The sequence below is a fragment of the Chelonoidis abingdonii genome, chromosome 2 (assembly GCF_003597395.2).
Source record: "Chelonoidis abingdonii isolate Lonesome George chromosome 2, CheloAbing_2.0, whole genome shotgun sequence".
Classification (NCBI taxonomy): domain Eukaryota; kingdom Metazoa; phylum Chordata; order Testudines; family Testudinidae; genus Chelonoidis; species Chelonoidis abingdonii.
Genome location: NC_133770.1, coordinates 203,359,909 through 203,382,314, shown reverse-complemented (window position 1 = coordinate 203,382,314; position 22,406 = coordinate 203,359,909).

Sequence of the window (22,406 nt, the reverse complement as noted above, 5' to 3'; positions counted from 1 at the left end):
TTTAAAAATGTCTGTTTTTAAAGGCAAAACTCAGGCAGTTTCCTGCCAGTAATCTGATAGGCTCCTCCTTCACAGGGGAGGAGAGGCACAGGGAAAAACTGTAGGTGAGCACAGAGACATGTCTGGGCAGAGTCCCTGTGCAGTAGGTGACTCAAAAGCACATGAGGCCTATGACTCATGCCCAAGATCTTAAAAAAACACAATAGGTCTTGCAGCTCTGGACACTTGCCTACCCTACACCAAAGCCCAGGTTTAACAAGGTGATAAACAGGACTAACCCTTTGAACAGGGCAGTGGTCCCACTTAGCACGCACAAGTGGCCATCTTTGAGAAGGGCAATGGCTCTTGGTAAACAACTTTAAGGGGCCCTCCCTTTGAGAAGGGCAGTGGCCCTGGTAAACAACTTAATAGCCAGGGAGGGGTGGCCACAGGAGAAGAACAAAAACAAAATGGAGTATGGGGACAGCTGTAAGAAACAAAATGGAATAGGGGGATAGCTGTAACAGACAAGTCTCTTAGAGAGTGATGAAGTTCTAAATGTGAATTCTGGAGCTATATCCAATCTTCAGAGCTTGGGAGTAATCCACCCATGCCATGATGCCTACAAAATATTTGATATGGCTGGGAAGCAGATGAGTTGTAACTGCTTCTTTTTTTTCCATTGTTCATAAAAGCCCCACTTTTCTCCACTGTCTGTCATATACACCTATGGTCTTTCATCTTAAACTTAGATAGAGCACAGACTTTTTCGATAGGGTCCATCCTTTTGTTATGTGTTTGTACAGTATGTGATTATGTACCCCATAAGGCTTCATGGGCATATGCTTATGAATGTATATATAACTGCAACATGTTTTATGCTACATATGCCATGTAACATATCTCTGTAAAGGTTATGATCTACTGAATCTAATCATCCTATTTATATGCATGTATCATTTTTGTATTCGAAGTTATGAATATTGGCTGGGCACTGGCTTGATTTCTAAATAGCCTTTGTAAAGCATTTGGTCAGCTTCTTGAGAAAGGACTGTGCAAATTAAGTATCCATTCAAGAAGCAATTAAGGGACAATGGCTTTTGGGAGGCTTCAATCCACATAAAAAGTCTACATGAGGACGTTCAAGGGAGCAGGTAAGCAATGGCTGTTGCCTGTAAAAAACTGAGTCATGTATGGACATGTGACTTGCCCATATGACTCCTAAACTCCATCTTGGAGCTGGACTTTGCAAAGGGGAGAGGAGGCGGTCTCTACCCAGAAGAGAAAGTTTACTTAAACCCCTGAGATGCCCCTCCATTTTGTCTTCAGCTGGCTAAAGAGATAATCTCTCCATCTCCAAGGATACCTGAAAGAGACTGGAACAAAGGAAAATAACTACAGGGGGGGTGAGTGATTGCTGGACCCAGACTAGGAGGAGACTAGTCTGTAGAAGGAAGCTTACTGGAACTGGTGAGGTTTTATCTGTATTCAGTTTTCTTTGACATAGATTTGCGTGTTCTATTTTATTTTACTTGGTAATTCACTTTGTTCTGTCTGTCACTACTTGGAACCACTTAAATCCTACTTTCTGTATTTAATAAAATCATTTTTTACTTATTAATTAACCCAGAGTGTATATTAATAACTGGTGGGGGCAAACAGCTGTGCATATCTCTCTATCAGTGTTATAGAGGGTGAAAAATGTATGACTTTATGCTGTATAAGCTTTATACAGGGTAAAACGGATTTATCTGGGGTTTAGACCCCATTGAGATTTGGCCATCTGAGTGTTAAAGACAGGAACACTTCTGTAAGTTGCTTTCAGTTAAGTCTGCAGCTTTGGAACACATGGTTCAGACCCTGGGTCTATGTTGGAACAGATGGGCGTGTCTGGCTCAACAAGACAGGGTGCTGGAGTCCCAGGCTGGCAGGGAAAGCAGGGGTAGAAGTAGTCTTGGCATATCAGTTGGCAGTTCCCAAGGGCGTTTCTGTGATTGTCATGGGGACTGCAAAATGCACATCCTTGTTGAATCTTTCCTCAAAAGCCTGGGATTAATTTTAGTTAATTAATGGGGATGTACCTATCTCCTAGAACAGACCCCAAAGGGTCATTGATTCCTGCCCACTATCTTCACTAGCAGGACTAAGTACTGATTTTTACCCCAGATCCCTAAGTGGCCCCCTCAAGGATTGAACTCACAACCCTAGATTTAGTAGGCTAATGCTCAAACCACTACACTGTCCCTCCCTGCATAGTGCTGTTCTCCAGCACTGTTAGAAAAAAAAAAAAGAAAAAGTTACCAGATTTTATTTTTTAAGAGGAGCAAAACAACGTATTTTTCCCCAGACTTGTTCTTGGAAACCACTGAATCATTTTGGCTGAAATTTTCCACAGGTGGGGGGTGGGGGCAGGAATCAGACTGAGACAGACAGGTGGAATAGAAAATTTCACTTCAAATTATTAAAGTCTGGCAAGGTTATGAGGAATTGAAAATAGAATGTTATAATGGGAAATGTTGGGGATCCTTAACTACCTATAATAGTAAACTTCAGGATAAAAAAAAAATAATCTGGAACCTATAGAATACAGTGGTCACAAATCCAGCTAATGTGATGATAGAGGGAATTCAGGTGTGTGTAAGAATGAGATGGTTTTCTAAAATGCAAACTGAGTCTATACTCAGGTCATAATGGAAGCATTTTCTGGCAAGGATTTGGGAGTGAAAGGCCTAGCTTCTAATCTTGGATTTTCCAGTAACTCTATGAAACTTTAGGCAATTCATTTACCCTCAGTTTATCCATCTTCAAATGAGTATTTGCTTACCTACCTTATGTCAGCGCTATGAGACTAAATTAATTATTATAAATTGCTTTGACATTCTCAGCTGGCAAGTGCTATATAAATGTCTGTCATCTTGCATTTTTTTTTCATTCCAGAGATGCTCTAGATGTGTGTGTGCTGGTGTCTGAGAATACTTGGAGTATAGCCTTTCCAGGGACACTGCATTTTTAAAAATATTTTATGGACATATATTACAATACCTTGTGACAATGTAGTGATCCAGTAAGATGAGTGTAAAAAAATGTCTTGGCAGATAGAAAACATTGATTGGTCACTTTTGGATATCTCAAGAGCAACCAAATGGAATTTTTCCAAACTTTGCCCCCTAGAATTCAGCTGTGAGCTGAGACCATGCATGCGAAAATGCTATGTCAGAAAATTATAAGGTGATAGATTCTGGGATGTGCCTCTTGCAGTCAAGACACGAGGGAAGGGCCCTTTAAACCACCTTTAGGTGTCCAGGTTTCTAGGCTGCTCTGAGGACTGGAGTGGCCCCTGGCATAATTTAGACAGTGATGGACATGAGGGGCTACCCAAGTTGCACTGTACATGGTGATGCTGCTGGAAATGTAGAGTTATGTGTTACAGGCATGCATCTCGTCTCCTCCTATCCAAGCAAACATTTCCTATGCCAGGGCTTGTAGAGAGTCCTCTAAAGCCAGGTAGGATGGCTTTATGCCAGGCCTGTGAGGGAGGAATCTTTCTTTCCTGGGTATGGAGTTTTTTCTAAAGCCAAGTTCCTTTTATCAAAATTTTGTTTTGTTCAATATGGCAGTAGTTTGAGGCAAACAGCCAAAAACAAAAACAAAAACAAAAACAATTTTAATAGCCTCCTGAAGATTTACCTTGCATGAGGGAAATCCCTAGGCAGTATAATGCCAGCATAGTGGCTCTATGCTATCATTGCTCCTGAGGTCATGGCCAGGGGAAGATACTGGCTGAGATTCTCCCATTGAGAGTTAAGCTCCAACAAAGCTTTGATGATCTTCTGGGACAAAGTGACTAGAGCATAGCTCTGGAACCCATTCTCTTTAATGCTGAAATTTTTGAATTATTTTACATTGATTTTCATCATATAAAGCATGTTACTACATAAATGCTACATTAGTATCTATCCAACTATTTTCTTTCAATATCCTATTTATTTTGGCAGGTCTATAACTTCATCAATTTTATGGACTTGGTTGTCCTCAAATGTGCAGTTGGAATACTGTGTGTTAAATATTATGTTAACCAGTATATTTTCTCCCAGGTTCATATTACTTTGATATCAGTTTAATAAAATATAGTGCATTCAAATATGACATGATATACATTTTTTTTGTTTTCAGTTATTTCATTGTAAAAGAGCTATATTAATATGCAACTCTACTGAACTGAATTTTAAATTCCAAGGTGTTGACGTTGTTTTGCTTGATATTGTGCACCAATGCTGTTCAAGTATTTGTGGTCAAACAATTCTTTCTGTTGCAATTAATGTGAGCATGGAGTGCACAAAGGGACATAAATATTTTAACCTATGTCAAAGGAAATGAAAACAACCTATTTCATTGTGGTTTAGCTCAAATCTGAACCAAAGTTTTCAGATATTTTCCGCTTAGCCAATTTATTGCATCATACCCACCATGTCCTTTATCCAAGATAAATAAATAAGTTTCCTCAATTAATTATGTTTTTCACGATTTCATTGACAGGTAAATTGATTCTGTTTTACACTCAATTTGATTTTATTTTGGCCAACAAATGATTCAGTGAATAAAGGAAGGTGGTTTGAGCAGGGCTTTAATGAATTTCATTGAATTATTCCTCAAATGCAATGTACCTTGAAGAAAAATTCCTCCAAGTATTTTCAACAGGTTGTTTATCAAAGTAATTATTTTCTTTAGAGAATTTCTTAGCATTTTTTTCTTTATGTATTTGAAGGTTAGAAAAAGCAGGCTTTTGATTCTGCAACCTTGCAGAAACACTTTATGTCAAATAATGTGCAGTTGCAGTAAAGAAGAAATGTATTGTTGAAAATGTGTTGTTATTTAGGTGTCTTGCAGTAAATAAAGACATCGGTAAAGCCTCTTTTGAAATATTCTGTCTTCAATGTAAAAATTTATGAAGGATGCACTTGTCAACTATAGACATATGTTGCTAAGTGCATAATGCAAGAAATGGTACAGAACATTGAAATTGCTCTACTTTTCAAAATATAATATACATTTGGATCTAAATTATTTTAAAAATCTGTCTTATATAGTGTCGTGTGACAGCTGCCTGCTGAAGGTGTATGAGAGTGACAAAATGTTCTAACAAAACAAAGAAGTAAATCTCTATAAGAGAATATTAGGATTCTGATGACCAAAATAAAAATAAAATAAAATAAAATAAAAAAAACATGATAGGTGGTAATCCACAGGTAAGGATAAAATCAATGTAGTGTTTATCTTCTCTCTATAATTATACCAGAATGCATAAAGAAAGCAGTTCAGAGACATCCTATTGAACTCGCCATTATAAGACATAGTGAAGATTTTGCTCCGTTAATTTGTTTTTGTTGCCTTTTACAGTTTTTACACATTTTTTCATGGGCATTACCTACTATAAAATAAAAATCATGATAATCTCAAGGAGGGATGAAACATGTGGATTTCCCTCCCTCCTCATGCTGAGGCTGGGACAGAATGGATGGGAGTCTGCATCCAAAAACACTGTGCTCTCTCATTCTGGACCCTTGAGTGCTTTCATTAGGCCACAGATATGCAATTGAGAAGGAAATAGGTTATGGAAGTTATGAGAAATAAACCAAGGCCCACGGGTCATGACTGGGTGATTAATGTAGTTCACTGATTCAGAGTTAATTTTGAATCACATATTCAGTAGAAGTAATTGCAATATGCACTATGTAGTTTAGTTACATAAATCATCAAGTTAGACAATAGCAGGAATACCATGTGACTTATGAAAGTAACTAACCAATACAGCACAATTTTTTAATTGGAAATACTGCTAATTTCCAAGTTAATGAACGACATGCAGACCAAAAACTATCTGAGGAGGAAATGCACAAATGATTTTTGATTAACAAACACATTTGAGAATTTTTCAATCTTTTCATGAACCAATAAAAGCCCTATCTTTTTTGGATAAATTATCTGTGGCAAATTAGTCAATCAGCTGTGGTCACTTGGTACCTTATAAGTTGTTTCAGCAATGGAAAAATTAACAAACTAATAAAAATGTCCAATGTGTGTGGAAAAGTTTGCTTACCAGGTTTCACAATACACAATAGTGTAGGAGAGCCAAAATGAGGGCACATGATCTATGGGGCTATATTGTGGATGTGAAAATATATAGTATATTATTGTAGGTCACATTAATATTTTTTTTGTAATTTAAGGCATCCTTTGCTAAGGGTAATGTGGCAATGCACTCCTCCCCCATATGGAGCTTTGGGATGCATTTTGGCCTTTGAGAAGGTGTGATAGGGTATGAGCCCCATGCTCACCCTGAAGGGATTAACATAGGGCAAAGGGGCCAATTAACTCATTAAGCTGCAAATTGAGGGAATTAAAGCTGAGAGGAAAGCCCCAATTAGCAGAAGCTCACCTATGCAGGAACAAGAAGGGCTTCTATAAAGCCAGGGAGATGATAGCAGAAAGGGGGTTGCAGGGAAATAGTGGGCAGTCATTCCCTGGGGGAATGGAAGTGTGTTTTGAGGCTATAGAGAGTAGGCAACAGTTACTCCTTAGCAGGAGGGAGTTTGGGCTGGCAAAACTGGGGAGCCAGAAGGAGTAGGGAAAGCTCAGGGAAAAGGCAGCAAGGTTCAGGAGGGTGCAAACCTTGGCCACTGATTAGAGGGTCTCTAAGCTGGAAACCAGAGTAGAGAGTGGGCCTGGGTTTCACTGGGGAAGTGGCACATGGGGCAGTGAATGAGAGGACTGATGTTAAAGAAAGACTCTGACATCCTGGAAGGGGGAAACATGCATAGTGACCTGGCTGGAGGGTGAAATCATGAAGAGGGAGCACCCTGAGTCACAGAAAATGAAACAGAGAATGGTAGCAGGGTGCATACCAAAGTGACCAGGAGGAGGTGCTACCTGTGATGAGTGGACCCTATGGCAGAAGGTATAGCATTCACTTGGTGAGCTCTATTGACCCCCTTCTCAGGTAATTTTCAAAAGGCAAGCACCACAGTTATACAGGGTGACCAGACAGCAAATATGAAAAATTGAGACAGGGTGGGAGGGTAATAGAAGTTTATATAAGAAAAAGACCCCAAAATTGAAACTGTCCCTATCAAATCAGGACATCTGGTCACCCTGCCATTATATTCTTGTTGTATGTTCAGGGCAGAACAAAGTCTATTTTGTATCTGGTCGCTATGTAAGAAGGAAGGGTTTCTTGTACTCTCTCATCTCCCATTCACCGTTGCAAGGCTTGCCATGATCTTGCCTAAATGTTAGTATGCCACTTATATTTTTGTTACTACTTTGACCTCCGTGTAACCATATTCTCATGTAGACGGAACTCAGCAAATCCTAGGGTTTGATCCAACTTGCATTAAAGACTATGGGATTCAAATATTGATAGCACTGGTGTAACACTTCTCATCTTCAAAATAGTCAACAGACTAACTAATCAGGCTCTGATCCTACAAATACTTATTCAGCTGATGTTGCAATGACTTCAGTGATGTCCATTTTGAATCCTGTGAATCTGAAACAGGATTCAATTTGTTTCCACACATTTTAAATTGTTGACCTTTATAAGCTGCTGAAGTCCAACTTCTCATACACTTATTGCTATGGGGCCACTTATGCCGTGTTACTCGATCTGGGTAAGGGTGTCAGAATCTAGCCCTCAAGAAGAAATATTTTACAATGTTAAGATTTAATACACAGTCTCAAAGCTCATTTAATATTATTTTTTTAAAAGTCCTCCTCCATTTAAATAATGTTTAGTTTCTCTCTTTACATCCAAGCAGCATATTAGCATAACTTCATGGTGACATGGTATTTCCAATTTCTCTGAATACATATATATGGAAGATATTTGAATCAATATCCTTGTGCTTTTTGTTTACATTTACCAAGTGTTTTTGGAAGACATCCCCTACAATTATCTTTTTGTTCAGATTAGCACTGCTATTGAATCATCATTCAATATCAGGATCCATTCTTAATTCAATCCTAACTGTAATTGTAGAGTAAACCCTGATTTATTCCCTTTTTAGCAAGCATATCCCTGTAGGAATAAAGAAAAATCAGCTCCTAACACAGCTCTGTAAAAGTGAACAGGATCCAAAACCCAACACATAACTTTTGAAAACAATTAGTTCACTAACTAACCAATATCAAGAATAGCTAACCCAGTTACGCACATGGATTTCTATGTAGTTGTTGTGTGATATGTATGTACTTCCATCAATTTATATAGGAAATGGTTGAACTAATAACTCCATTAACTGTTTACAAATATGTACTGAATACAAGCAACTTGTATTGGGAAATCTATTGTCTTCATTTTAAGCAATCTGATAAGAGACACGTTGTGTAGGGAATAGAACAAGCACATGAGCATTACTGTAAGTCAGTCTGAAGTACTTTTTGACAGTAAAGGATGTTGGTTTTTAACCTCTTGTGTGTGCATGTTTCTTTCAGCCACAATTCTGGAGCATACTAACTAAGCAGAGCCACTAATGCAACCTGACCGTACAGGAGTAATGCATTATCAACAATTAGAGTTGCTTTCCCTCAGTTATTTGTCAGAATCATCCAATTATTATTTTGCCATATAAATTTACTGTAACACAACTACAAGCAAACAACAAACCATACTAAAACTATAGACACAATAAAATAAAGATAATGGCTTTGGAATCAATTTTGTAAGATCTTCAAAGTGGTATTGACAAATTAATGAAATAGCAAATAATATACTCTACTATAGAGAGAGAACTTGAGACATGGATAGTTAGATCCTTCATGTAGCTGAATAATTCTAACCCTATGCCTTTTAATGAGAATCGTATGTGATATTTTAATTGATATTGTGACAGACCCAGACCAGTGGGGTACAGGAGTCTGGTAGAGAGCAAATATACTGGTCACTGGATGAGAGTTTTCTGTTCCCTGAGTGACCAGAGCAGGGGCTGCACTAGAATAATCAGGAACCTCCTAAAACCAATTAAAGCAGACAGGCTGATTAGAACACCTGCAGCCAATCAAGGCAGGCTAATCAGGGCATCTGGGTTTAAAAAGGAGCTCACTTCAGTTTGTCATGGGCATGTGAGGAGCTGGGAGCAAGAGGCGCAAGAAGCTGAGCGGGAGGGAGGGAGGGTATGCTGCTGGAGGACTAAGGAGTAAAAGTGTTATCAGATACCAGAAGGAAAGTCTGTGGTGAGGATAAAGAAGGTGTTCGGAGGAGGCCATGGGGAAGTAGCCTAGGGAGTTGTAGCTGTCATGCAGCTGTTACAAGAGGCACTACAGACAGATGCAATCCACAGGGCCCTGGGCTGGAACTCGGAGTAGAGGGTGGGCCCGGGTTCCCCCCAAACCTCCCAACTCCTGATCAGACACAGGAGGAGCTGACCCAGACTGTGGGTTCCACCAGAGGGGAAGATCACTGAGATGTGCAAATCTGCCAATAAGCGCAGGACTCACCAAGGTAGAGGAGGAACTTTGTCACAATATGAAATAAGAATCCTTTTTCATTTCAAAGGGTGAACCTTTCTATATAGTGCATATTTTGTTTTAATACTTTTTTTTAAGAATCAATATATCCTAACAATGTCAGCTTAACCATTTACAGCCAATTTTTCAGTTGTCACTCAACCTAAGGCTGAGCTTTTCAAAGGAGTTTTAGGGAGTTCAGTGCCTTACTCCCATTGGATTTCAATAGGATTTGGGCACTGACCAGAATTCCTTGGGCTCCTTTGAAGTTTCCTACCTAAACACCTATTTATTTCAGTGCCAGTTTTGCTTAAGGACCGCCAGACCTGAAACCTAAATAGCTGATCCCTTTCTAACACTGACATCTTTATACAATGTTACTCCTTTTGACACAAGTGATTAGTCAAATTTAAGCTGTTGTGGTTTGTTCTGTTTAGCAGGAGAAATTAATGAGTCTGGTGTTGTCTTTGTTGCAATTTTTTTATTTACAAGCAATGTGCAAAGTCCTGTTTCCCTGAACACAGGAGGAACAGAAGATGGTTTCTTTGTTTACAGCCCTAAGCCTCATTAGCCAACACCAGACCTAAAAGCCCTATCTCTATGCTTCTCTCAAGTTCAAACACTGTGCTTGTCCAGGCTGTGTATCTCTGATTCCTGTGTGCTGTCTCTGGGTTCAACTACATTGGAGCTGGAAGATGTAATTTTCAGCTCAGGTAAACTTACCCATGCTAGTTCTGATGGAGTTACATATGGTCAGCAATACAAGTAAACTTCCATCCTTGTTATTTAAATTTCTGGGCAACTTTGCATTTGCTTTTTTTTTTTTGTCAGACACATATTCCTATTATAGGCTTGGAGACTGCTATTATTTCATTCATGTCTTAACATTAATCTTAAATGAAAAGTGGTCCCAAACACCCAACAAAAAACAATATACTTAGAATCAAATGGGGAAATTGCTGAGGTGATTTTCAAAGTTCGTTGGGAGAAGGCCTAAGGTTTTGCTGTGTACCTTAAAGGTAATAAGGTTTGGGTTTATGGGAGGCCCTGTCCCTGGTATGTCATGGGTTATGTAGTCTAACAAGAGAGCCTAGCCAATAAAGGAGAATGAGACCTGAGGCACTATGGCAGTGTATCCAAATTGCATACAAATGAGGTTTTAGTCAGTTGATTTTTTTTCTTCAAAGAACAATCTAATTTTCTGCAGAAAATGCGTTCTATTAATCATTTTCATTTAGATGGCAAAATTTTGACTAGCCCTGTTGAATACTATCACAGGGCTTTTGTCACTACCCAGTGTACTCCAGTGCCTTGCAGGTTCATACGGTGTCATTGTGTCAAACATACACCAGCTTGTTACACACTTCATGAAAGGATGTTTAGTCTTTTTCTTACAAAGTAACAGTATAATGCAGATTTCTATACCATATTCACACCTTAGCCCATGCTTACCTTCTGAGCTATCACTTGTTTTCTGTTCCTCTCATTTATATCCTCACAATTACCTTGTTAGTCCAATCATTGCCACCCATGTGCTCACAATCCCCCAACAGAAATTGCTTCCAGCTGGGCCTGCACTTGTCTTCAGGCTGTGGCAAAGTCAGTGCTCAGGGTGCTGCTGATAGCACCTCGTCAGACACCCACGAGAATAGTCAGTGATGGAATCTCCATCAGGGAACAGAGATCTAGGTAAATTGAACAGAATTATGAACCAATGGGAGTTTCCAAATGGCCTCCAGGGCCAACATGATGTAGAATACACTCCAAAAGTCTAGCCTAGAGGCTCATAGCTCACACATATACCAGAAAGGAAAGTCTCTTGGCTAGCCAAAGATTGGGGTGTAGGGGGGAATATTCCTGCCCACTGCTCATATCTGTGTGCATAAGTGAACAGGGTAGACCCCCAAAATGTAACCTACCTTAATAAATGAAGAACAGCTGAGTGAGAAATCATAGCTCTTGCCATTTATTGAATTGGCATGTACTTCCACTTCACTTGGACCTAGCTCAGATTCATTGCATTTCATCCTGGTTCATGCCAATATCTACATACATTCAAAACCTATTGGAAAAATACTTAGTTTATTTCCTGGTGGTCTCAACAATTTTAAAAAAGATTTTCATTAAATACAGACTAATTTTGTAAGACAGAACTTTTTTCATATGTCTGGTGGCATTTTCTTTTTCTTTCCTTAACACTGATATCCATTGATGTGCCATAATTCCAGGGTGGATTGCTGAGAAAGTTGGAGGCGGGGAGGAAAATCCATCTGTTCATATATCCTTTATCATTTCTATGTATATTCCAGATTGTTTTCAATATCTGTTAGCTTCTCTCCAGAGTTAACTTTTCAAATCTTTTGTAGAAATTGAATGTCTTACAATTACTGAAATATTTCTGGGATTCTTACTTCTCTGTATTCTGGGACCATATTCCTAAATACTACTTACAGCTTAAGACAAGAACCTGCTTCTCAGCTTCAACTTGTCCTTCCCCTTAAAATTCAACACCTGATTCTACCATTCCTTTCTGTTCGTCAGTACTATTTTCTATACTCCCTTGTCATCAGTAGGATAACATCTTATATATTTTTCCTCAGGCAAGCAGTAATCCTTGCTTGTTACCCCAAGGTTACATTTTAAACTTTAAATAAAGAATGCTGATGACGTTATTTCTGCTGCTCAAATTCTGCACCTTGTGCCGTATAGAATAATTTTTACCTTGTGGCACCCTCAGTGGATGTATTTATAACGCTGTAGATAATATTCTTTGTATGGGGTGACTTTATTTTTACAGGCGATTCATATCTCATTGTGCATACCTTAACTGGAACCATGGACAGCTGTTTTCCAAAAGTGCTGGAAAATGAATTGCAAGTGCTTGTTGCAATGGAAAATAAGTCACAATTGCATGACTTTTTGTAATTAGAGTTAAGATGTACGGTTGTATCATTTCATCTTAAACTACCTACTATATAACTAATGTTTTCATCATGATTAATAACATTGTGAAGTTCTACCCAGAAATATCTTTGTTGCAATTTTTCTTCCTAAACATCCTAATTGTAGCTCCCAGTTCTTCTTTGACAGAAGTCTGATGGCTTTTTTAAATAATTCAACCCACCACAATGAAATCCTTGGATGAAAGGTGCTCTAGAAACAGAAAAATTATTATTACTACTTATTTCATGCTTTTATTACTTCTACATAACATATAAATAACAGACCTAGTTGATCTCAATCCCTTACTAGTGATCATGCAGCCCTTGCTCAACTCCCTTGTTCAACTTTCTTACTAGAGATGGCAATTACCAGGATCACTCTTCTTTCCATGCTGAATACTGGTACCATACTTGTTTCTCTCCATCTACTCACTATTCAGTTTATTATAACTTATCAAAATAATCATAGTGAGCACACTTGCTAATTTCTTCTGTATCCTAGAAAGAATGTCATTGATTTGAATATGTTCAGATTTTGCAGGAATTCCTTTACCTGTTTTATAAAGAAATAACTGTTTATATAGAACCTTAGTGCTTTCTGATGACCCAAACTGCTTTTATTTATTTATCTTGAAGATGAACTACTTTGTAAAAATCTATTTTCTGAGCCATTGTTGAATGACTAATTTCAATCCCTTCCTCCTTTATTAATGAACTTATTTTCTGTTTAGTTTTCCTGTAACATAGCTATACAAGCTGATCTTATTCCATGTAAGCCTTTGAACAGCACTTTCTCATTACACTTTTTGAGGTATTTCTCTTTTTTCCTCAACAATCCTTAACTTAATCTGTGCATTCTTGTTTGATTGACTCCTGGCTTTTCTATTTGCAATACAGGGTATTCAAAACCTCAAATTGTTCAGCAGTCTTTTGTTAAATCACATTGGCTCCTTTTTGCCCCTTTCATTCCTCTTATTTAGAGCAATTATAATCTATTGCACCTTAAATAAAGCATATTAAGTAAATTCCATTTGTTAAAATATGGGCAAACCTGCTCCCAATGAAATCAGTGGGAGTTCAGTCATTAATACTAGTGGCTACAAGAGAGGACCAACATTGAGGAATTAAGCAATCTGCTTTCCTGAAATATTAACAGCTGTGAACCTGTTCTGTGAACTAATGCTGGATCAAGAAAGCTTCTGAGTAGAACCTCATGAAACTCAGAATTTCAGGTTTGAAGACAATGTTGACAATTTGAAATTTCCTAGAAGAGTTTCTAAAACAGTTAATTTCAGGAACACAGAAACATGGTATTTCTGGAAGGAATAATTCTCCATTCTCCTCTTTCAGTTCTATGAAATTGACATGATTCTTCTGTTTCACTGATGTCCAGGCAATCTGACAGTTTTACCACTAATATTCAGTGGTAGGCAGCCACAAACTGACAAGAACCATGACAATTTCAGCTGCTAGTGCATGGACGTTGGTGTTTCTGAAAGGAATACTTCTCCATGGATCTCAGCTCTGTGGCAGGGAGCCCAGAATTCCTGGAGTCCCTGTTCCCAAGACAGTTCACTTGGCAGGCCTACCTGGAATTGTAGACCCTGGAATCCTGAGCTGCCTAGCAGTCTACCAAGTAACCAGACCTAGTTTTCTTGTGAGTTTTTCTCAAAATTGACAGAACCCAAGATGTTTTCATAAAACATTTTGGATTTGGAGAATCAGCACTTTCTGAGAAAACTCAGACTTTCAACTAGCTCAGCTTGTGAGTCAACTTTCCCTTGCTCTTACTTTCTCAATCATAATTTCACAGAGTTTAAGCCAGGGGTCAGTAACCTCTGGCATGCGGCTCGCCACGGTAAGTACCCTGGTGGACTGGGCCAGTTTGTTTATCTGCCGCGTAGCAGGTTTGGCCAATTGTGGCTCCCACTGGCCACGGTTTGCCGTCCCAGGCCAATGGGGGTGGTGGAAAGCGGTGCGGGTGAGGGATGTGTTGGCTGCACAATGTCTTAGTAATATCATACAGCAGAATATCGTAACTTTACTTACAATGTTGCCACACATATTTTACCAGTACAATAATGATCAGTAAATGGAGTTTTCCAATTATACCTCACAAGGCATGCTTCGTACAAAATATATCGTAGTCCTATAAAAGGGGTGAACATATTCGTACAGACTGTCATGACTTCCTCCTTGCCCCTCCCCAAAGCAGAGCAATAACTCCATCTGCTTTATCCATCTCCCTGCCCCATTTGGGATATTGTATGTCCTTGGACTATCTCAGAAGCAACCTTGAACCTGAGTGAATTGCTACAATTTTGCTACTGGCTGTGAAAATCTAATAGGTTTTGGAATGCTTTCCTTTCCCTTCCCTTTCCTCCCCCCTGCTGCCCAAGTGTGTGTCCATGAAAGGACTGACTAGAATTGGTGTTGATATAGCTTCAGATTTCAGTAACATACAGCATTCAGAGACAGGAACCAGTTTCATACAGGTTTTCTAAAAAATGTTCTGTGATGTACTGAATGGTTAGTAGGTTGTATCTGCTATAAAAGTAACATCAGGAAGGTGACTTCTTCTAAGTGTTTCTAAAATTAGAATGCTGATGTACTGAAGCTGAGTATACCCAATTATTAAGGGAGTAATTCATCCATTAACCTGCTTGTCATGCTGTTTGCCAAGAAAAAAGCTGAACTCATGAAAGCGTGACCTGGATGGTGTCTTCCGCAAATACTGTAACAAGAGAATATTTTGAAGTTTATAGCAGATTTAAAAAAAAATGCAATTAAGTCTTATCTTTTCAGACTGTACTGGTAAATAATTTTTAAAAAAATGAATATTAGTCAAGGATCTTGATCCCTATCTTTGAGTACCATGATGTGCACAGTAGCTAATTATAGTTGATCATGTAACAATATGAATCCACATCTGATTTGTGTATATATATGGCTATATCTCTCAACTGTACTTGATTATTAAACTTTACATTAATAAGGGCTCTAGTCCAAATTCATTTCTGGTTTATAAACACAGTGAAGTCAATTGAGTCATAGTGAAGATGAATTTTGCTTTGAGATTGTTTCTGAGTTGTGAGAAGTGGCATATATTAGGTTTAATAAATATCAATATTACTACTATGTCCTTCTTGGCAATTTATTTAAAGTTTCTTAACTTCCCTCTCTGTAAAGAAAATTCTACCTGAGTCACATTTTGATTAGTACTTTAACTGTAATCTGACTTATTGTTTTGTTGAATACTAAAGTACCAGTTTACTCTACTGTATAAACATTTATCATGATTGTTGTTTTCTTTGGAGAAAGAACACCAGCAAAAAAAACGAATGTTTCAGCTGGCCAGTATATTCACCCATTGGTCAATCTGAGTCTACAGAAAATGATATTTCTCTAATATGTCAGACCAAAGAAGAAAATAAATCACCATATTTGAGCCAACGTAAAATATACAAGACAACAGAGCTGTAGTGGAGAAACTATTCTAGCCACGAAAAAATTCCAGGGAAAACAAAATTCAGCAAACCTTACATTCTGCCTGAGTTTGGGAATGTGTTTTGGAATAGACTTTCTGCACAGAAAGAATTGTTTCTCCTCCCCAGGCTTCAGGGACAGTGTCCAAGTGTGTGAAGCTCTTCTTGACTGGTCAGCCTTCTCTTGCCTTGGATGCACTGATCCAAATGAACAAAGACAGGCTGCAGATGCTATGAGGAGTTCAAAGCCGAGACTCCCTAAGTGTTCTAAAGAAAAGACAGGTTTCCCACCTCTGCTCACTATCAGCTAGTGAATTCAGTTCTGACAGGGATGGCTTTTGATTCCAGCAGTATGTGACTACTTTCTGAACATCAGTCATCATAATAGCAAGGTCAATACCCCTAGCACCTGTAAGTGTTGAGCTTCCAGAACTGTACCTTCTCCCTGTGGTGCAGACTGCAAGTTGAAAAGGTTGTCGCATAACATTTCTAGTCTAAGTCATTTCCTTAAACTAGTCCATAATGTTTTCTTCTGGTAAGGGCAGGATTTTCAGGTGATTGCTACTGTAGCTGTCTGTAGCTGGATAATTCCATACCAACACACCTGATCTTTATTAGTCAGAGTTCACAGACTTTCCCAACAAGGTTACAGCATTTGGGTTTGCACGAAGCATGTACTCACAATTGGCTTTGGTGAGAGTTTTCATTGAGTAAAGATTGAATTGGGGTTTGTTAGATTTAATGCTTTAAAATTTATTTTTTAATCTAACACTTTTTTTTCCGTCTGATCTCCATTGTCTTCAAGACACCATTTTAGGTTTTGGTCTGTGATTATGTTGTCTTGAAAAAACTCTTTAAAGATTTGTTTTACAAATGTTTTGTAGTAGTAAACTGAAAAGTGTAACTTCAGTTTTTTATTACTGCATAATCGTTGTAAACAGATAAAGCATCAATTGATCCTACCAATAAGAATTTCCTACTGTACCTACATTCAGTTCCTCACTTCTCTTCATGTTCAAGGACAAATCTCCATTTGGCAGAATTGTCTAGTGACTAGAAGAGGGGGCTAGTACTTAGTTCTATTTCACAATCTGCCGCTAATTAGCTTTGACAAGTCAATTAAAACTTCGATATTCTTGCCTGTAAATAGTGAATAATTATACTTGTCCACATTTTATAAAGTGCTTTGAAACTTTGGAATAAAGGTGCTATGTCAATGCAATGTATTTTATTACTTCTACATAAGCCTTTCAGATACTATAACCATTGTTGAATTAATATTAACATTATTTTTAGTACTATAGGCCCTGGATCACTACTGCCTACTTTATTTTGACCTTACCTTATACAGATCTTGCATTTTTGAGCTTACTATAGGTTGTACAACTTGGGTAAGTGATGTATTTCAAACATAAAATTACTCTGCAGCTGGACACATCTGTGCTCCAAATTAACAGTCACAAAGAGGAGTTAAGGATCATCCTAATTCTGTTAATGATGAATACTCTATATCAGGAAGTATACTGCTATTCATGCTTTTTGCCATTATCACCACTGAATCTTCATAGGGAAATCTCACGCTTGATTACTGTCAGTATGAGTTCATTTTACAAGTGTTATGAAAAGAGTAGGTCAAGATTAATATGGTCCAAAATACCAGTATAATCTGTGTGCTCCATAACTACAATTGCAGTAGGCAACCGCCAGCTTACACTTTTTTGATAGGCAGTTGATCTTCCTGTACAAGAGTAAAGTTAATGTAAAGTTTGACTCTTGAAGTGAGCTATAGTATCAATTAACAGTTATCCATCACAGCTGTGTAGCCATACAAATGTGTACAGTTTGTCCTAGTTTAAGAAGCCTATCAATTCTGAGTCCTAACAAATTGCAGTGTTACATTCTGTCCTCCCTCTAAATTGCAACTGCTTGATCTCGATTTGAGATACTGAGATTTTTCACCATGGTTGGAATATCCCTAACTATTTCCTCAACTCCTTGAAGGGTCATTCTTTCCTTTTTCAAAAAGTTACTTTTGCTATCTCTGTGATCATTGTTGTGACCAAAACATATATAGAACTTTAAAGCACTGTATTAAATCTCCAACTCAGTTCACTATGTCAAGATCTGCCTACTCAGCAGGAAATCTGTCAGTGCTGTCTTTATTAATGGCTTTAAGAATGGTGAGAAGCTAAATAGAGAGCAAGGGCATGATCTAGCTTTTTTTAAAGCTGTGCTGCCACATATTTTATGTATTTCATTGTCGGGGGAAGGGGGGGGGGAATCTTACTAACTCTTTCACTGCCATAGTCTAAGGCAGTAAGCACCTAGATATTTCTTAAACTGAATATCAAAACATCTTGATGGAATGAAATGTACCTATTCCAAGATTCTGCATAGCAGCAGCACACTTTTAGTTGACTAAAGAAAAGATGGGTTTGGATAAAACTTTTTGCATCTGGTTAGAGGAAATTCACTATTTTATTTCCTGATCTGTTGTTACCTGTCAGCTCTGTGTTCTTGGAGAACCAGGGCACAGTAACCAGTCTGTCTGACTCAGAAAGGCCCCTCCTCCCCCAGACTCTGCTTGAACCAAACTGATCAGAAGAAGGACTTACAAAAAGCAATAAAAAGGCAATGAGAGACACACCTAAACCCCTCTCATCAAGGGTGACAGGATTAAGCAGCTCCCTAACCTCATTTGCATCAGAGGTGGGACAAGGAGGCATCTCTATTAGCATACAGAATGAAGAACAGAGATTCCAAGGCAAGAAACACTGTGGGCTCTGCGACAAGAAAAGCAGGGAAGCACTGCATGATGGGGGATTTCTGCTCCAGAGATTAATGAACCAACATCTGCACACACCCAACTCAATAGTTATCAGACCAATTCTACTTATAAATCCTTTATTGGTATCCAAAATACTGAAGCTGCCTCATCGCATTGTGAGCTCCCTTGAGGAACACCACCCATAACCAAGAATGATCAGTTCCTATTGTCTAGCCTAAAGAAAACCCTTGAGTCATCAGTTTACCCATAAACAAATCCAGTGTTCCCTTTGAACCACTGTTGTTTCCCTACAAAAAACCCATACTCATGCTCAAGTAAGGGTTCTGATGCCTGGATCCCAAAATCTGTATCAGTTCCATTGGGACTTCATCTTCTCCTGACTGATCATGCTGGGGGCTCTCCCTGACTCCAGCAGTCCAGACGCTCAGCTACCACCACCACCTGGGAATTCCGACTGGGTCAAGCTTCACAGAGTGGTGAGAACCCACCTCTCTCTCTCTCTTTTTTTCTTTCTACTCCAGCTATAGCTTTCTAACCTGGACTTGTGTGATCTGTTATAGTTTTCTAAACCTGACTTTTGTAATCAAATTTAAGCTAAATTTAATATTATCACTGTTTTGTTAGTTTGGCTCCCCTTGTATGATTATTACCTGGCAATACCATCTCTCTCTCACATACACATATGTTTTTAGCTTTCCCATTTGCTCTGCAGCAACACTCCTTTTACGTGAGATAAAGATCCCTGTAGTGCCCCAAAATGGAGTTTGCTCATCAAATGGGTTACTACCAGAATAATTATAATGTGAAAGTGGGATAGGGACCTGATGAACCTGTGGCATAGGAGGATGGCAGCTGGGACTTGCTGCTCGACCCAGCCTACTCAGGCATACTCTATTCTGGTATAGTGTCTGTGGCATATATGAGGGTGGCAGTTTGGAAGTGCTGCTCACCCCAGCCTGCTGTGTCCATGGGCATATAAGGGGTCAGTTTGGAAGTGCTGATTGACCCTGTCCTCTCGGACTTACTCTGTTAGCGCGCGTGTGTGTGTTCATTCATCTAATTCTGGGGCTGGAGGAACCCAGCCCTGGGGAACCTAGGCCCTACAGGATAGTTCCATTGGGAGGGAACTTGCAGAAGGGAGAAGTAGAGCTCCATATGAAAACACAATGACTCAAGCAGTACATTGATGGATACAGCTTTATGAACCCTCCCCACCCCAGAAGAGTAACCCAACTAAATGAGAGTACCCCAAACTAATGGGCAAATCTGGTAACAGATCCAAAATCTGGGTTTGGCTTACAATGCCCATGTGCTAGATTAATCAGCCAGGTAAAAAAAAATACATCCCAACTACAGTAATAGCTCCTTTGTCGGGACTTGCTTCATTTACAAAATTACAAGCTGAAGCCCAGAACAAACTATTACCTAGCCAAGATCCTTCCTCTTCAACCACATTGTAGGAGAGAGGAGGTCCCATTCCCAGAAGATGGCCTTCTTTCACCAGCTTCTCCTTTCCTTTTTGTAATCCCACCCAGATCAGGCGCGTGGTAGGTGGGTACTCAGTAATCTCTGGCAGGCTGGAACACCTCTCTTGTTTGTCACAGAACACTAATAATCAATAGGTACTTCAAAGAGGGCAAGATCCCAGTAAATTTTATCATTTGGGGCAACTCCAGAATACATGATCTAATGGTCCCTTCTGCCTTTAAAATGATACGAACATCTTCATATTAGTCTAAATATCATAAGCTTGATGAGAGTCCCAGTAGACTCGCATCTCCCGCTTTTCAGAATGTAGTGGTCTTGCAAAGTGGCATTTGGGTGAAGCTATCCACAAGGAGTGTTAGATTTAGCAATCCTCTCCAAGCTTATGCTTACTCCAGCAGAATCTACAATTTATTATTTGACCTCTCGAGGTGTTTCAATACCATCAGCAATTGGATATGTGAAAATTTTGTTCTATCATTAAAATTATGTGTGACAGGTTACATTGTTTTTCTAAGAAGTTCCATGGGTGCTTTCAGATTACGGCTAACAAAGTTTTGTGGTTTTGTTTCCGAAGTAGGTGAGAATAATTTAAAATGGTGGGTGTGACATTCCCAATAGATCAAGTATCACACTTTCTCTCTGGCTAACTTAAACAAGTATAACAACAATAAAAAAATCAACACAGCTTGTGCACAGAGATCTTGAACAAATATATTAAAATGTTATGAAATGACCTAGTCCTCCAGTCCAAAGTAACTCAATCTAATTACAGTAAGATAAACAGCAACAAATAAAATTGATTGAATGCTGTTGAATATTGACCCCTTATGGGGCAACAGACCATTAATATCTGAATTGCTCAGGCGAGGACTAGACAGTGCAGAACGTGCATTTGGGGGGAAATTCAGGACTGGCAGTGTGTTGGGGGCTACCCTGAAAATAGTAACCAAGGCTGGCGGAAGCCAGTGTGTATCTGGTGTGTTGCTGACAGGCTGCTGAGATCAGAGCTGCTGGATCAGGCCTGAAGCTACACACAGACGCTCAGGGTGTGACCTCCATGTTGTTAGGCTATTTGTGAGCAGCCCAGGTTGGGAGCTACAGCAGCAAAGCATTGTGAGGCAACCAAGGTTATGGGGTAGGCAGTGACACAATTTCTGACTGGTCTGGATTTGCACCCTGGAATGTGAGAAACTGGCATAGAGGTCTTCATACCCTAACCTCTCAGCCTGATTTGGTAACCTCATACATTGTGACCTTTAATTCTGTAAGTCTGAGATTTTCTAAAAAATCTGGCAGTTTAGGATACCCAATTTTCATGCAAATTAATCTCATGCATCCACATTTCTCAGGCAGCTTTGAAAATCTCAGTACAAGAGTCAAACCATGTCTCTGGGTAACAGCTGGGATTTCAAAATTTCAGGCATACACCTCAACAAGAGTTAAAAATAAGGCCACTTTCTTTGTTGTTCTCATTGATTGATGGACTAACTTTGGAAAGGTGGGTGGGGACAAGGAATGGGGATGGTAGAATCCTTCTTGTCATCTATTACAAAAACTTCTCTTTACAATGCTTCCAAAAAAGAGTCTACAACCTGGCCCACAAAATTTAACTCAAGTGGTGACTTTAAATGGTCCACTCTGTGCTGTATGTGGGGACAGACATTGATTACAGTGGGAGCATTCTCTGAAATGCTTCCAGTTCCATGCACAGGGCCAGTTAGGCAGAACTACAAGGTTTCAATGTATGGATGAGATGATGGTGTAGGGAGGAGGGGTTTGGATTTATTAGGAATTGGGAAAATTTTGATAATTGGGGAGCCTATACAGGAAGGATGGGCTCCACCTAAATCAAAATGGAACCAGATTGTTGGCATGTAAAATTAAAAAGGTCATTGAGCATTTTTTAAACTAAGGGCTGGGGGAAAGCTGACAGGTGCAGAGGAGCACATGGTTGACAGTGACATCCCTTTGGGGAGGATATATTAATGGATATTCTCTATGTTCCAGTAAGGAGGAAAGGAAGGAAGATGATAAAATACAGGTAAGATCTGATAAGAAACTGTCAAATGAAAATAAGTCCCATTCGATTACATCATGTAATGGCAGATAGGTAAAAAGTTATAAGTTTTTAAAGTGCTTTTTATGCCAGTGCAAGGAGTCTAAATAATAAGATGAGTGAACTACCATGCCTCATATTAAATGAGTATATTGATATAATAGGCA